General features: G+C 35.1%; 1 long non-coding RNA gene across 1 annotated transcript in view; it reads left to right on the top strand.

Moving 5' to 3' along the window:
• Nucleotides 1-13,348, top strand: part of LOC309631158 — a 163,096-nt gene that overhangs the window by 82,722 nt on the left and 67,026 nt on the right. The window lies entirely within an intron of this gene.

The raw sequence follows: 13,348 nt of genomic DNA, 5'->3' as shown, positions 1-13,348 counted from the left end.
AATGATGTGTTAACATATACTGAAGTATCTGATAACTCATGGTAAATTCTAAATTTCTAAAAAGAAAATATACTCAATTCTAATTTTTTTAATATAAAAATATGTACATAGTACTAATTATTTTTACAGGTACTGTCTTTTTGTTTCATTCACATTACCTTTCACCTATATCTAACAACTCTTTTTATAAGATGATACATTTCAAATAAATTAGCTATTCATGACGATTTTGAATGTTTTGCCATATTTAAATCCTGTAAAACTGTAGGCTTTCTAATTTTCTTTTCCATTTTAGTATACAGCATACATTTTTTCAGTTAAAACTAGGAACTCCAAATTTTTTTTCCCACAAATTAAGATATTTTGCAGCACAATCTTCAGATTTAAAAATTAAATAGTGCGTGCTGTTTGAGTATTCACCATTTAAATTTCTCAATTTTTCCATTGTTATTACAAGGGTAAATTTTAATTTCTTTCTGTTTGCAGAAAGCTCCCTATTGTTTTTCAAGGTGGCTGCACCAATTTACATTTCCACCAACAGGGCACAAATGTTCTCTTTCCTCCACTTTCCCAAAACTTATCTCTTGTCTTTGATGATAGCCATTTTAACAGGTGTGAGGTAATATCTACTTGTGGTTTTGATCTGCATTCCCGAGATCATTAGTGATGATCACCTTTTCATGTACTTGCTGACCATTTTATGTTTTCTTTGGAAAAATACTTATTTAGATCTTCTGCCCATTTTTAGTGGGATTGTTTTATTGCTATTGAGTGTATGAGTTCTTTATATATTTTGTGTATTAACCTCTTATCATAAATATGATTTGTAAATGTTTTATCCCATGGGGTAGGTAGCCTTTACATTTTGTTAATGGTTACCTTTGCTGTGCAGAACTATTTAGTTTGATATGGTCCCACTTGTTTATTTTTGCTTTTATTACCTTTACTTTGGTAACAAATCCAAAAACTCATTGCCAAGACCAATGTCAAGCAGCTTACTTGACATTTTCTTCTAGTAGTTTTACTGTTTCAGGTCTTCTGTTCAAGTTTTTCATTCATTTTGAGTTGATTTTTGCTTATGGCATAAAATGGGATCCAGTTTCATTCTTCTTGCATGTGGCTGTCCAGTTTTCCCAACATCATTTATTGAAGAGACTATACTTTCCACACTGTATATTTTTTTCACATTTTATATTCTTAGCTCCTTTATCTTAAATTAATTGACAGTATATTGTGGGTTTATTTTGGGTTTCTCTATTCTGTTACATTGATCTATATGTATGTTTTTATACCAGTACCAGAGTGTTTTGACTACTGAAGCTTTATAATATAGTTTAAAATCAGAAATTGTGACACCTTCACCTTTGTTCTTTCTTAAGATTGCTTTAGCTATTAGGGGTCTTTTGTGGTTCCATACAAATTTTAGAATTGTTTTTTCTATATCTGTTCTGATTTTTAACACAGTGATACAAAAATATAAAAGAGTTTTAATACCTTTTTTAGAATACTTAGATTTACTTATAAAGCAGTTCTTCAAAGGATAAAACATTTCTAAAATCTGTTTATTGACAATGAAAAGAGAAAGCATGTACTACCATATTACTTTTAAAATTATTCATCATTAACTTCACCACAAAAATTCTATACTTTAGCCAGTCCTACTTTGCAGAAATTAAAAGCAAAACAAAACAAAACACCTGTAAATCCTGACCATACTTACTTCTATTTTAATTGGAGTTTTTCACAGTTTGTTTGTAAACAAAAGGATAAAGTATGTGTTCACCACAGCCAATTCTAAGAATATTTCTGTTCCATAAGCTTCCTGATTTAGCAAGAATATTTTTAACATGACTTTTTTTCACCAATTTTATACTTATGTTATCATTACAAAACCAAATAATTTTATTTATTTATTTTAAAACTTTTTAAACTAAATTTACAATTTGTCAAATGTTTCATATCAGCAAAATGAATTACCCTAATCTTTACTTTGATTTTATAAATGGGATCAAAATACTGAACCACTGTTGGAGTTAGTATGTTGATTTGAAACATCTGATAACAAGGATATAAAATTAACACAATTTAACCTTTTGCAAAGTTCTGCTAATAGAGCCAGTACATAAACAGCTATCACTTTACTTTTTTAAAAATATTTATTGATTGATTGATTAATTTTGGCTGTGCCGGGTCTTAGTTGTGGCATGCGGGATCTTTAGTTGCAGCGTGCAGACTTCCTAGTTGCGCATGCAAACTCTTAGCTGTGGCATGCATGTGGGATCTAGTTCCCTGACCAGGGATTGAACCCAGGCCCCCTGCATTGGGAGCATGGAGTCCTATGCACCAGGGAAGTCCCTCACTTTACTTTTTTTATGTGCACAAGGAACTTTGGACTTAAGCATGAGCAAAATTAATGAAGAACATTTATTTGATCTAAATGAAAAGCCTAGTTTTAAGACTAATGTAAAAACCTACCTTCTTTAACTACATTTGTTAAACTATCATCTTTGGCAGGACATCTATAAACTACTAACTTTTGAAGTAGATACTGATGCTTTTCCAAAAGAGTTGCGTCTTATTTTTTCATGTGTTTATTGATATAATTCCAATCCCTGTAGTGAATAATAACTATCAACAAGCATTTTGTGCAAGTTAAAATTTCACCCTCATTCTTGGCATATAAAAAGTCAATAATTAACTTTTCATTAAGAATATTTTTTAAAATAACTTATTTATTGCAAAAGGCAAAAACAGCCACAGACATTTAAGGAAATATATACATATATGATATATAATAATTATTATATATTATAATTATTATATATATTCAGTGGCTGAATAACTGAAAGGTGGAGTTCTAACAAACCATCTCCATGTGTTTGAATGCAACTATGAATAATAATGCATTGCTTGCAAATTAAAAAATCTAGGACAATGCTAACAGGAAGCAGGGACAACAAGTGTGTCTTTGGACCCTCCAAGCAAACCTGGGTATATGATCCCCCCCCTACAAAAGAGTCAATGCTGTTACTGTCCGTGCGTGGATCAACTGAAGTATGCACGGATCAAACTAAAGCACGATCACAAATTCCATTAGTCATGTATGTATTTTTATACAACTTACATTTTAATACTGGATTGCTTGTGCACGAGAAAACACCAAATTTCAAATTAATTTAGGGCTGGCAAGATTTTGTTCGCATATGCTAACCTAGCTCCCTCCGCAGCCACTCACTGTTCATCATTCCATTAGCAGAGGATACAATTAAGTCTGCTTATTTTGTGGTTTTTAAGCATGCCTACTGAGAGGAGACTTAATATCTTTACCTTTTCTGCTTTTTGATGCTACATATAGGATAAGGACAAGCACATATACTGACAGCATTTAAGGAGTTAATAAACAATGAAAGTCTGTTGGTGGCTAATCTGCTTGAACATCATAGGATCATGTTAAGTAGTATTTGTTGAATATTTCTATAAACAAGGCATTAGGTAGTTTTTCTGATACCCATATGGCCCTGGGTCAGTCCTGTCATCTCTTTAAGTGAACTTCCTCATCTCTTAAGTAGACATGCATGATTATCTAAAAAGTCTAGATGGAATTGAGTCTATTAGGCATATCAGTTACTTCAGGGAAAACATGTTTGTTGTGAAAAACATGGTCTGGTTCCAATAAATTGTTAGCATGCTTGATCATTGATATCTTTAACATGTAAAATAATTATTTTTATTCCCAGCTGCACTGATGAGGAAACAAATACCGAAAATTCAGAGTAAATTCTACCAGGCCACATAGCGAGGTCTGATAGAGCCAGGAGAGACTTTACGAAATCCAGACTCCCCGACTGATGTTCTATCAGCTAGACCTCCAAATGAGCCTCACAAATGTAGGTAGGAATAGCTTTCCCTAAGATGCTCATGAAGCAAAACAGAGCAATACTTCATTCCATGTGATGTCTAATTTGAAATGCAAACAATTGCCAATTTGTTTGACTTGTATTTATAATTATTTCCTTGTGAATTACTCATCACTAAATGCTTTATAAATATTTTCTCTCTTTCCCAATGTCTATGGAATGATCATAGCATAGAAAATGTTGGCTTTCAAAGATTTATTAATATCTCTTTCTGAAATAACATGTATTTGTAATATATGGTAAAAGCACTTTTAAGGAAACAAATCTTGAATTTGAATTCCCTCTCCAACAATGACTAAACTGACGTTCTTATTAAGATGAACTGCATAGTGACTTTTATGTAAAGGTAGCCTTTATATAACAAGTAGAAAGTAAATCTGTATATTTGAATTTAGTTGAGCACAGCCTCACCATCAGCTCCTCTGATAGATTTTTAGACTTCACTACCTTTGTGTAAGCTGAAGGTATTGCATTGGATGCATTAGTGAATCTGGTTTTACTTTTGCCTATAATGAAAAAAAACTAGTGGCCATAATATGGCAGCATGCATCATATGCTTACCGTAATCTAGAATGTTAACTCTACATGAAAAACTGAGCCTTTTATTTCTCAGTCTTTTTGAACATGAGACATAATTTAAAGCATTTCTAGATAGTAACATAATTACCCCTTTACTCAGGAATTTAAATTCAGATTAGAATACGGAGCTTAGTAACATGGCTCAGAATATTGTTCTTACTCTTTGTTTGTAATCATTTCAATATCAAATACTTTTTAAAGAAAAAAGAAAACAGCAGTTCTCCCCCTTTTTGGTCTTGATTGCTATCATATGGTGATTGTATATGTGTTTTTCAATCTTTCCCATGAAAAACTTGTTTTGGATTTAAATCAGCCTAAATACTAAAAACTCTAACATCCCCTTTTAAAAACAGAAATTCAAAATTGTTAAATATTAACGGCAATTCCCTTAAGCAAGAGAGAAAGGAAAACCATTAGAAGAAGTTCAGAGAAATGTAACATACTTATTAATGAGCCGCAGGATTGGCTTATAAGGAAAAATTAAAGAAAAAAATTTAAAAAGGAAAGCTAGACTTGTTGCAGGAAAAGACCATGGTGACCAAAGCTGCAGCAGTAATATAAACAGTCTGGGTGGAGACGCTTCACATTTTGGTGTAAGTGAGAGGGGAAAATGACCCAGCTCATTTGCTAATGGTAAGTATTACTAGGTGCCAAATGCAGTAATCAAAAAGTAAGCCCTCAGCTTTAAATATTATTTAAAATATCTTGAAGAAAGACAGTTTAAAGTGATAAAGTATGATAATAATCAAATGGATATGGAGTTTTGAAAAATATTTATTCAACTCAATCCCTACTCCCTACTGCCCACATCCTCAGATAGTAAAAAAAAAAAAAAAGAGAGAGAGAGAGAGAGCCACGTAGACATAAAAGTCTCAACTCCGTATCTTAACAGGGGACTCACTTAGTATGACTGACACAGAAATGCATACAAAGGGACAAGATAATAGGGACAGGGTAAAGGGAGAGGAAAATGCTCATTTTAAAAGGAAAGAAAAAGACCGTGTGAAACATGAAAAGCCACCCGATGTCTGAGAGATTAAAAAAGGAAGTCAAGAATATCATGCAGTTTCCCATTCCCCTTACCTGATTCTTCTCGCCACTTCATTGGTTAAGTTTTATAGGTTGCAGTAACTGGCATGGAAGAGGTATGGCTGTCAGCTGTTCACAATGCAGAATTTTGAAAAGGTCAGCATAGTAGCAGTATGACAGGCCATGTAAGTCATTATGTGACTTATAACTCATTTGTAAGTGGAATGAGAACTAGAGCAAATTAATGTAAACTCTGCCATAAGACCTCTGAAAACATGTTAGCTATATTGAAAGCTAGGCTTTCCTTTCTATCTAGAAAGACAAATAGATATGTCCTCACAAACGCATTGCCTTTCTTAGGAGCAGCAGAAATGAAAAATAAGTTCAATTTTCTGTGAAGAGGTTTAAAGAAAAGATATTAGCAGAAGGAAGTCAGTTCGGGGAGGATATACATAATAAAATATATATACAGATAGTATATGTGTTTAGGTTCTGGCTGGTGCCATTTGGACATCATTTTCTGATCAAAAAGAAAAAAATTCTTAAGACTTCAGGTTACATATTTTCCAGGGATGTTAAAATAACATTGTCAGTCAAAAGAATATATTTATGACATTCCATAGTTTTATTGTGATGGATCTATTAATTGTGGAACTTTATCTTACATTACCATGGGCCTAATTTTATACCATTAACCAAATATTGTTTTTTGAATGAAAACTAGTAAGGTACACATATATCATAGTACATACTTTAGTCCTGAAATGCTAGAATAAGTTGCTGAACATGCTACAGGTGATTGATATGGAGTAGTGAAAGAGTTAATTATCCATAATACCATTTTTCCCACCAGACATCCCACTGTGCCTCTGCTATACACTTAGGCACAGTTCCTAATGGCAAAATCTATTAGAATGCACAATATTCTCCCAAGGGAGGTAGTGGAAGTCCTGTCACTTGAGACATTTAAAACTACACTGGATAAAGCACTAGAGAGCCGTGAGTGCATGATCTCCAACCCTCAGGATAGAACACATGACCTAACGGGTGCTTTTCCACCCCTTAATGTCTTTGATTTGCTGGGTGTTTTAATAGTTACTTCATATTTAAGTAGATCTAGAACAACAGTCTATTTTTTTCAATGGGAATTTAGTTTGGTCTATAAAGTGTCAAGACAGAGGTGACAAGGCAAACCACAAGGGAATGAAGGAAGCCTCATGGAAATTTAATTGATTTGGAGGAGGGTTTAGCAAACACAACAGTGTATTAAGGTTTAGCAAATGCCTCAACTTTTTTCAAGTGTTTTCAGTTCAAGGAAACCCAAAACACATTTGGCTAAACACTTTTTCCTTGATTTTCAAACCCATGTGTATTTCAAGGGAAATTTAATCCATGTGTTTCTGATTCATTTACACTTAGCTCATCAAAATGTGGTTTCGTAAGACCCATTTGATGTCTAAGAAGCCTTGTGAGCTTTTTTATAAGCCTTTTTTCTTTGAACCAGGAAGTTGCTTTTTGCCAAGAGTCAATGGAACTTCAGCCTGAAAAGAGTCAGTTGTGTTTGGAATTTTGGAATCCTCGAAGTTGGTGGGAGCTAATGAAGGAGGGTGGCGACACTGATTCAGATAGAATGAATGTTTCCATTTCTAACATATTATCTATTCAAATGACTTAAAAATCTTTATGTTTTTCTCAATTTATAGGGAAAAAATCCATCTTAAATTTTTGAAAACCTTGTAGAAAACATAAGGATGAATTTTATTACTGGATGCGATATTGCCATGTATTCTGATAATTATCCACTAAAGTGACTGTTGGTGATGAGTAATCAGGGCAGTAATGTCATTTATCTCAGGGCAATTATAAAGAAGTGACCCAAAAAGGTGTTTAGATTGGCCATATTTCTATATTAAAAGAAAAAAGCCTCTGCCTAGTTTTTTTTTTTGCTCTGTGCACAGCACTACTGGTTCTTTAAACAAGAAAGGAGACAAATAAGACTCAGTGAATGTGCTGATTCAGGTGCACACAATCCTCTATCTCATTGCCGGTGTTCTTAAAGAGCATCTGGGGTAAGGAAACGTACATCCGGTCCATCGTCAAGAGTCCATGAGAAAGCCAACAATGTTTGCACCTGCAGGATGAATTACATCTTTGGTGAGTGTGGGAAGCTACATAATGAAACAGCTGAATGGCTGATACATTTCTTTCCTCTTGCTCCTACCATACCTTCTTTTTGCACTACCTTTTATTTTTCCTACTTCTTCCTCTCCCCTTTCCCCACCTTTACACAATTACCACTAGATAATAGAACAAATGTGACATGTTCATCCAAGGATGGGTTGACATGGTTTACACATTGCTTTCATTTGGTTGTTCTTTGGATGAATTCTTCGTTGAGAACAAGATAATGAAAACCATACGGTCACTGAACACAAAATCTGCCGTCACTTTGGCTGTTCCCTTACAGCCCATTTCATTTCGTGAAGGCTGGTCCCTGAGTTTACTCCAATATAAGAGCCCAACCAGGTGGAATCCTGCCCCCTATGGGTATGGATCATTCAGCAAATACTGCCAATTTAGTTCTTGCCTGTCACCTATACATCAGAGAGCTCATTTGAATGTAGCACCTCTTGCTTACCTGCTGTAGCTTTAGAAACTTGGCCTTTTAAGTATTCTTAGAGTTCTGTTCAGGGACCTTCATTGTGAGAACTGAAGACAGAAGAACCAGGATAGGTGACAACTGAGAATTAAAAGAACATTAAAAGTTTTTTCACTCATGCTGACCTCAAATTTTGAACCACTGCCTAAAGGAAATGAATATTTTGAATGCTATGGTGAATGAAGGTGAATGTGTTCTTAGTTTTTGGGCTGAGTTTTGACAGTGTACAGCAAAATTATAAATTTTTAACTATGGCAGCAAGTTCAGGCTACAGGTGTGAGGATAAAGAATTATTCATTGATTCAAACTCCCATGTCAATGAGTGAAAGAGCTCAAAGCAATAAAAATACACATGAAGTCCCTGGCATTTGAACAAAAGAAGTTTATTTATTTTATAAGTTTATTTCTAATTTGTCACTTGTTTTACACAGACACCAAAGAGACATCTCAGCTATATAAATTCATCTCTGAAGACACAAAGGTAAAAGCTGTTATTTGTGGTTTAAGATACAAAAATATTTTCTCTTAAAATTGGCTGCAGAGGCTTTTTTGCACTGACAGAATTTATGAAAATACCCAATCTATTATGTCTAATTTCATTTCCTTTCTCAAAGACATTTAATTGAGAATAAAAACTGCAGTCAATATTCAAAATGTAACCCATACATCTTTCTAATGCAGGAGAAATATTGTCAAGTTCTTTTTCAGTACAAATATATGTTTTGCTTTTAATTATCAGAAATCTTTGTTATTATTGATCAAGCAAAACAAACTTTGTATAATATAGAATTATCTTGTTATCTCTCCCCATAAGTGTAGAAATGGAAACAAAGTGATTAACACCAAAATATAGAAACTTCTGTAATTTTATGTTACTGAGAGATGGAAAGGAATCTAGAATAATTTTGTCCAAACTCCTAATTTTATGTTGAAGAAACAAAAGATGTAGAGAGCTTAGGAGACTTGTTCAAAGTTCCCCGACTGGCTTGTATCAGAGTGGACATTAGCGTTTAGTTCTCTTAAATACTAGTCCAATGCTGTTTTAGCAATCAGTAAAATTTCTATAGGAAGAATATATTCCCAGGATAGGACACATCAAATAAGACTACAGGGAGTCTTTGAATTTGAAAAGTTCTCACTAGGTAGAATTCTCATATTCAGAACAGATTAAAGTGGAATTCACTCACTGAGGTGGAACTGAAAGCCCTAGATCCTCATATGTTTGTCTCTCTTACCCCTACCTCCTGGGAGGACTCAAAGGCGTCTTAGAAGAACACCACATTTTCCTTAGGACCATGTCTTGAAAACTCCAATAACTTCTCCAATTGTGGAGAATAGACCCTAAAGTGACCCCCAGTGACCCGACTGTTTTAGTTTGCCATAAAAAAATACCACAGACTGGGTGGCTTAACAATAGAAATTTATTTTCTGGGGGTTAGAAGTCTGAGACCAAGTTGTCAGTGGGGTTGATTTTTTTCTGAGGCTTCTCTCCTTCACTTGTAGATGGCCATCTTCTCCTCGCATTTTCACTTGGTCTTTCCTCTGTACAGGTCTGTCTCCTACTCTCCTTTTCTTGTAAGGACACCAGTCATGCTGGATTAGAGCCCACCCTAATAACCTCATTTCAACTTAATTACCTCTTTAAAGACCCTATCTTTATTTTTAAAAAAATTTTTATTGAAATATAGTTGATTTACAATGTTGTGTTAATTTCTGCTTTACAGCAAAGTGATTCAGTTATACATATACACATTCTTTTTTTATATTCTTTTCCATTATGGTTTATCATAGAATATTGAATATAGTTCCCTGTGCTGTACAGTAGGACCTTGTTGTTTATCCATTCTATATATAATAGTTTGCATCTGCTGATCCCAAACTCCCACTCCATCCCTCCGCCACCTCCCTCCCCCTTGGCAACCACAAGTTTGTTCTCTGTGTCTGTGAGTCTGTTTCTGCTTCATAAAAGTTCATTTGTGTCATATTTAAGATTCTACATATAAGTGATATCATGTGGTATTTGTCTTTCTCTTTCTGACTGACTTTACTTAGTATGATAATCTCTAGTTCCATTCATGTTGCTGCAAATGGCATTATTTTGTTCTTTTTTATGGCTGAGTAGTATTCCATTGTACCACATCTTCTTTATCCATTCATCTCTAAAGACCCTGTCTTTAAATGCAGTCACATTCTGAGGAGTCACACTTCAACAAATGAATTTGGGGGGAACACGATTCAGCCTCTAACACCTTCTTCTGTTTATACCCTTGTTATGATCTCCTCCTTTGAGAGTGGGTGAGAATTTTTCCTTGATTCCAAATAGTGGAATATGCCAAAGGCGATGGGAGTTGCTCCATGATTACACAACATTTTACAATAACCTGCCTGTCTTTTTAGCAGACTTGCTTTAGAGTCTTTCTTTCTTTTGGACTTGGAACTATAAGTGGCCATGTTAGGAGGTCTGCATGACAAAGAGCTGAGAAAGGTGTCCAGCCATTATCCAGCAAGAAGCTACCTCCCTCAGCGTTATAGCCATAAAAAGATAAATTCTGCTATCCACCTGCATGAACTTGGAATTGAATTCTTCCCCAGTCAGGCCTTCAAAGGAAAATCATAACCCTTGCCAACACCTTGACTGTGGCCTTGCTGAAAACTCAGCCAAGACATTCCCCAGCTTCTGACCCACAGAAACTGTGAGGTAATAAATATATGTTGTTTTAGGCCATGAAGGTTGTGGTAATTTGTTACATGGTATAGAAAACTAACACCTAAAAAATCCATGAGTGGCTTTGGAACCAGGCTGTGGGTTGAGACGAGAGAAATTTTGATACGCATGATAGGAAATGCCTAAATAGCCTAGAACAGTTCATTGGCAGGTGTCTGGCCAACATCATTAAAGACACTGTCAATGAAGGCTCACAGTGAAGGGGGGAGCATTTTATTGAAAGCTGGAGAAAGAGGGATCCTTGTTATATAGTGGTAGACAGCATAAGCAAAATTGTCTCCTAGAGATATGTGGAAAGCAGAACCTGTAAATAATGAATTTGTTCATATAGCTGATTTTCAAGCAAAGTGGTGAAGGTGCTGCCTTGTTGATTTTTACTGATTGTAGTAAAATGTGAGAAGAGAGAGGCAAATTGAGGGAAGAACTATTAAAAAAATTATCATTAAGAGATTTACTGCCAGGAAAGATTGCTCTGGAGAAAAAGTCGAGGATGTGATTCCATAACCTTTTCATTAAACCTCAGAAAATTAAAAGGTTAGGCTATTCCATCACAAAAAGGGGCCTTTCTAGAGAGCAACAATGTGCCTGTAAAGATCAAACCGTAAAGATTCTACTAAGTTAAGTGTGGTGTCCCTTAGCCATTTTAGCAGGACACCAAGGTAGAGAAGGAACTATCCCCAAAAGATCTGTGAGCCTGGTTTTTGTCTTATGACATGAACCCCATTAAAATTCACAGGAGACCCAGAAAATATTTGAGTTAGTGGTTTCAGTGTAGAAGTCACTACCAGATGAATTAAAAAGGACAGAGAGTACAATATGAAAGGAGGGTGTCTCACCCCCCAGATTCTACTGGCAGGAAGTACTGATAAAGTTCCTCAGCTGTAAACCTATGCTACCTTTCATGAAAGAGGAAGAGTGATCAAAGAGCTGAACCAAGAGCCAGAAGATAGAGCCTAGAGCCACAGAGAATTGTTCTCAGTCCTTGAAATTGAATCAAGAAACTCTCAACATTTGCCTGGCTGGATTTCAGGATTTCCATAGAGCAGTGACTCCTTTTTATCTTCCATTTTCCCCCTTTTTGAACTTGGATGTCTATAAATGTTATTTTTGTCTGTCCCATTATTTTATATTGAGTTTGTTAAAGGCAGATAGCTTGCATTTGTAGTGTTACAGGGTTACAGATGGAGAGAGTGCCTCAAGAGCTAGTTGTTCTTAATAGATTCTACCCAGAAACATCATTCTTACCTAGACCTGATTTACATAATGAGATTTTGAATTTTGAGCTTGTGCTATAAAGGGATGAGACTCTTGGGAACTTGGAAGGGGTGATTTTATTTTGAATGTTGGAGGGACATGAATCATTGATGGCCAGATGGTGGAGTGAGGTAGACAGAAGCTAAGATGACCCTAAAGAGCCCAACTTTCAAACCTCTGTATAATCCCTTCCTCTAGATTGTGGGAGGAACCTCTACCTTACCTCTAGCCATAGAATATGCACAAGGTGAGGATGGGGTATCCCTCCCAAGTTTATATTACATTATATAAGAATCATCTTGCTAAAAATCTGTTAACAGCCTGAATCATCTTGTAAGTGGACTATTCCCAGGCAAGCCTTCAGATAAGAAACACTTGTTTGTTAATCTTTTTTGTGTCCTCTCACTCATATGTGGACATGTTGTCTTCAAGACCAGGACATTATAAACTTCTGAAATTAGGGATTATGGCTGTCATTTCTATCATGCCCTGGCATTTAGTTGGGTGGTAGTGGAACACAACTGAATGATTTTAAAAAGTCAGGGTCAACTTTTTCAATGACCCAAATCTTTCTTCTCTAGTAATATCAGCAAGTTGACTTTTTTTTAATGCTTATAAGATGGGTACCCTGGTTCCAGGTATAAAATGAGATAAAATGATGTAGAGCAGAAGATAAGGAACTATTTCTTCTCTACGTTTATTTTCATCAGCAAGGAGATACTCTCCAGAATCCCATAAAATCATCTCTCCACATATCTCCTTGGCCAGTCCTGGGTCACATGCCCACCTCACAACAATTCCCTGGCAAGCAGACTGATAGGACAACCACAACCTGCTAAAAACAATCATGATTCTCCTGAGTTGCTGGGGAAGAGATGGTGGGCAAACTTGAACAAATTGGTATCTGCCAATATGGGAAAAAGGTGAATTGTCTGTTTTTTAGACAAGCAATAGTATTTTCTTCAAGAAAATAGCATAATTTTAAAAATACCCATATTACAAAAATGATATAAAATCCATAAATATTAATTGAACACCTCCTATAGGCAGTACTCTAGGAGCTAGGGTTTACAACAGTGAGAAAACAGAATTTCTTCTAATTCAAGTAAAAAACTGTCAAATGTTAATGGTGTCAAAGATAAAATTTACGAAGATCAAATTTATAAATGACTTGGTGAGGGTGCT

The sequence above is a fragment of the Balaenoptera borealis genome (assembly GCF_965194805.1).
Source record: "Balaenoptera borealis genome assembly, chromosome: 6".
NCBI lineage: Eukaryota > Metazoa > Chordata > Mammalia > Artiodactyla > Balaenopteridae > Balaenoptera > Balaenoptera borealis.
The sequence above is the reverse complement of the archived record's forward strand: the minus strand, read 5'-3'. Positions and strand labels throughout refer to the sequence as shown.